This window comes from Mus caroli, chromosome 14 (genome assembly GCF_900094665.2).
Source record: "Mus caroli chromosome 14, CAROLI_EIJ_v1.1, whole genome shotgun sequence".
Taxonomy (NCBI): Eukaryota; Metazoa; Chordata; class Mammalia; order Rodentia; family Muridae; genus Mus; species Mus caroli.
Window position 1 is genome coordinate 113,057,538 of NC_034583.1, and position 5,170 is coordinate 113,062,707.

Below are 5,170 nucleotides of genomic sequence, written 5' to 3' on the forward strand. Positions count from 1 at the left end.
GGGGGGTCTGGGGGACTTTGGGGATAGCATTTGAAATGTAAATGAAGAAAATACCTAATTAAAAAAAAAAAATAAAGTCAATGGAAGTAGCTTTCAAAAAAAAAAAAAAGAAGACCAAAGTGTAGATACTTTGGTCCCTCTTAGAAGGGGGTGGGGGGAACAAAATACCTATGGAAGGAAATACAGAGAAAAAGTATGGAGCAGAGACTGAAGGAAAGGCCATTCAGAGACTGCCCCACCCTGGAATCCATTCCATATACAGTCACCAAGGCCAGACACTATTGTGTATGCCAACAAGTTCTTGCTGACAAGAGCCTGATATAGCTATCTCCTGAGAGGCTATGCCAGTGCCTGACAAATACAGAGGTGGATGCTCTCAGTCAACCACTGGACTAAGCACAGGGTCCCCAAGGGAAGAGCTAGAGAAAGGACACAAGGAGCTGAAGGGGTTTGCAGACTTAGGTTTTCTTAAGGATTAGTATGGAGCAATGAACTGGGACCATGAAAACAGAGACATGAAAAGGATGTTGTCAAGTTTTTGGTACATGCTTTGCTTTAGGAATAGGAGGAATACTCCTGAATATATTTTTTCTAGACAATTATGCACAACAGTGGACAAATTAAAACCTATAACCTATTGTGATCAGAATGATATACACCTTCCTAAGCACTGTCCAGGGTCACATGTTTGAGTAGCCAATCTCAGAGCAAGCCTCATGTTATCTGTTCATATCTAGAAATATTCAGATGTCTCTACAACGTTGGTAGAGTTGACTGTGTGGGCAATTGAAAGTGGTGTTGATTAAAATTTCAAGGACACTTCCATGTAAACCAAGTACAGACATCTGAATTCTGCTCCCCACTAAATTTCTTTCCATATGCCTCAAGCGTAACTTTGTGGGACAGAAACACATTGGTTAACTGGTGCTAATCCTTGTGGATGTATGTGTATATATATATATATATATATATATATATATATATATGTCTCAGAAATCCAAAGACTTTGTGTATTTTATTATTATAAAATAACCTCTCCACTATATTATTTTTGAGGCTTAAAATGAATGACAGGTCTTAACAGTTTCCTTACTTCTTCCTTTATATAGTATCAGCCACTAAAAATGTAGTATACAGTTTAGAGGTGATAGGGCATTTCACAGTGAAAAATCAGAAAAGAAATTCACTTCAGGTTCTAGTTATTGATAATTTCAGAAATCATAGTATTTAACTCAATTGTTGAGTAAGAATCTGTTGTGCATCTACTTTTTCCAGGATGTTTATTAGGTGCCAAAAGTAACTCATAGCCAGAGGATATTACTGGCAATTGTTCCAAGCCTCATCCATCCATATGATATCATAAGACAATGAGGCTTCATAAACAGATAACAACTCTCCAAAATTAATCAGTCAAAAGAACTTATTTTGTGTCTCTTATTTTCTGAGCACATAATTTGAGCTAGAAACTATTTGAGTTGTTTTATTGTTTATTAACTCATACAATATCAGAGTTTTGAGGAAGGTGGCATGGTTAGCCTCACTATGAAGAAGGGGAAACCAAGGCACAGTGCCACTCATCTAAGAGCAACACAATAAGGGAATTGTGCTGTTAGTATTAAAACATGGAATTCAGTTCTCTTTCAGCCTACCCAGGAAGTCCAGGACTACTCTGCACAGGTGCAAGTACACAATGACAGATACCAACAGATTTGAGGGGCTCGACTTGGTAGCGGTGGTGTTGAAATAATTTCTCTAGAAAATGGTTATTCTCAAGATGGTGAGAGGTTATCCTCAGTTGTGTGGGGATGTCATGACAAGAGAAAGTAGAAATTGTTTTATGTTGCCTCAGAATACACAATTAGGACAAATTTGAGTAGTATCCAGATATGGGCAGTATCTTCTTTGGTCATTGCTATCTCTGGGTGAAACTCATCAGGATAGATGCATTACTCTGAGCTGCCCAATGGATAAAGAGCCAACTCTCCCACAAAGCAATAGATGCCCTGGTCCTGAGAGCATTCAAGAGAGAAATTGGGGAAAGAATCAGTGAATGTCATGATTCTTGAATGTCATGATTGCTTTTTTATTTTTTAATTTTTTAAAAATTTTTATATACATTTTTATTAGGTATTTTCCTCATTTACATTTCCAATGCTATCCCAAAAGTCCCCCATACCCTCCCACCCACACACTCCTACTTTTTGGCCCTGGTGTTCCCCTGTACTGGGGCATATAAAGTTTGCCTGACCAATGGGCCTCTCTTTCCAGTGATGGCCGACTAGGCCATCTTTTGGTACATATGCAGCTAGAGTCAAGAGCTCCGGGGTACTGGTTAGTTCATAATGTTAAATGACATACAGTTACTCTTGTGATTTGAATGTAAACTATCTTCATAGACTCATGTCTTTGAACAGTTGGTCTGCGAGTTGTGGTTCTGTTTAGGGAAATCTTAGAACTATTAGAAGGGAGAAACTTGCTGGAGGAAGGATGTCACTGGGTCACTTGGAGCAGACCTTAAACAACATAGCCTTCCTTTCTTGTCTCTTGTCTGTGGTCACACTGCTGACCCAAACTGACTGTTTAGTTTTGTACTCATGAAGCCATACTTTCCATGGTGAACTTCCTTCCTTGGTGAGCTGTATCCTTGCTAAAACTATTAGTTAAAATAAACCTTTTGTCCCCCTCAGTTGCTTCCCTAAGGTATGCTATCATAGAAATGAAACTTAAGATAAACACAGAACAAATCTGAGCCAAAAGCAGCTATTACTTTAGAAGTGGAAGTCCATCTCCATATGATGATCTCAGGTCTTCTCCTTCATAATTATGCCCCCAGAATCTCCAAACACATACTCTTGCATGAAGATTCTGCCTTTTACCAGGCCCACTTCAGTGGGAGTTATATATGCTGAAATCTGGGAGAAATATGCATGAAACTGCATTCAATCTCCCTTCTAAATTCCTCTTTTTGTTGTATCTAAATTGTATATTTCAAATTTTGCTTTAGCTCGCAGTAAGATTAATAGGCAATCTCACTGTTTCGAATTGTTTACAGGCTACAAGGTTGGAGAAAGGAAGAAAAGTGGTGAGTGGATTTAAATTTAAAAACACAGCATTTTAAAGGGAACTGCAACCCTATAGGTGGAACAACAATATGAACTAACCAGTACNCNGGAGCTCTTGTCTCTAGCTGCATATGTATCAAAAGATGGCCTAGTNGGCCATCACTGGAAAGAGAGGCCCATTGGTCAGGCAAACTTTATATGCCCCAGTACAGGGGAACACCAGGGCCAAAAAGTAGGAGTGGGTGGGTGGGAGGGTATGGGGGACTTTTGGGATAGCATTGGAAATGTAAATGAGGAAAATACCTAATAAAAAATATTTAAAAATAAAAAAAATCTAACCAGAAGAAAATTGATTTAAAACACACACACACACACAAACACACAGCATTTTTTTCGTTACCATCTTTTTTTTTTTTTTTTTAGCTCTACATCTAGGGTGTGAACAGTACCCATGATAAGTTATATAATTCCAGGTTAGTCTTAAATGTTCCTGTGCACATATATGCATGCCTGTGCATGTGGGCAACATGTACAAGCTCACACACACATATGCAATCTATGAATCTAAATAAACTATTTACTCTAAATAGACTCAGCAGTCTATATTGGTAAATACATGTGTGTATACATAACAATAATGATTGAAGAAGAAAAAGGTTATAAAGTTGAGAAGGAGTTGGGATAACATGGAAAATATTGGCGGTTGGAGCATGTAAAATGGTTATGATGTAAATATTGTATTTGTGTGTGACATTCTCAAAAATATGTAAAAACAAACAATACAGAAGTGCTTTCTGTTCCCCCTGCATCACATATATCTGAATTAATTGTCTTAATTCCCTTTCCTTGTACTGAATTCACCATTTATGTCTTTGATATCAAAGCTATATACTGTTAATTTCTAAGTAGGGGATAATTCTAGGAAAAGTGTCACTTGAAATGTCCATGTGGGCACACTTCTTTAGAAATGACAGGTGACTTATCTCTAAGGGCTTTTATACTTGTACATTTTTAAGCTACATTTATGAAATTAGGTTCCCCTTTATCCAAAAGCCTTTTTGATCTACAGTTAATCTGCCACAGACCTTAGAAAAAAATCAAGAAGATAGAGAAGCCAGGAGGCCAAAGAAGCCTGGATCTGACCCTCATCACAATGAAAAAAAAAAGAATAATAAGAAGAAGATAAAAATAAAAAGTGAGATGCTGAATGTCACCTTCCAAAATATCACTTTGCTCTGCAGATACACATACCTCTATCCTTTTCTTCTAAAGCAGCCTCCAAGAGCATTTCTTTCAACAGTTTTAAAATCTCAGACCAATCCTTTTGTATCTGTGTACCATGTGTGTCAAGTAGTTAAAAAGTCTCCATTTAATTCAGGAACTAAGTGTTTATTTTTTTAAAGTGTTAACACCTTGCTGACTGGTGATTTTGAGGTATTTTTGTCTTTAAGAAATATGAAATTTTATGTGGTTATCAAGTTGGGTTTAAATAAAAACTGAATTAATAATAACTACTTATTCAGTTATATAATGTTACTGATCAAAGGTGGCTATTCTTCACACCTAACTGTAGAACCTATGACATAGACAGAAATAGAAGTTGATCATCATTCCAAACCTGGGTGTCAGTGGAAGGCTGCTTGAACTGAGACGGACCTGTCCAGGATGTGGATGGTAGAAGAAAACAGAGGCTTGTCAACTAATCAGGTGTCTTTCATAGGAGGAAATCTAGAGTGATTTTTGAGGACCATTTGATTGGGATGGCAGATTTAGAGAGTTTCAGAAACGGTAGACAAAGCTGATGGCAGTCTGTACTCAGCTATTCTGGGCATCCATGAACATACTGATAAGTTTGCATAGTAAACACTAGAGAGATTAAAACATGTTTTATCTTATTTTTCTTAATTAAAGAATGACCTGCCAAAGTCTCATTTTTAACTGTTTGTGGGAATAAACTACTGTCATTCACACAACAGATGCTTGGCAAAGATTATAAATGGAAAAAAAAAAAAACATAGTACTTGGCTGTATGGATGTATTCTCAAATTTCCAAATCTCTCCTCTCTCTCTCTCTCTCTCTCTCTCTCTCTCTCTCTCTCTCTCTCTCT

The 5,170-nt window shown here is 37.3% G+C and overlaps 1 protein-coding gene across 6 annotated transcripts in view; it reads right to left on the reverse strand.

The window, feature by feature from the left end:
• Fgf14 (fibroblast growth factor 14) overlaps positions 1-5,170 on the reverse strand; it is a 637,724-nt gene that overhangs the window by 157,988 nt on the left and 474,566 nt on the right. The gene's annotated exons all lie outside the window — the stretch shown is intronic.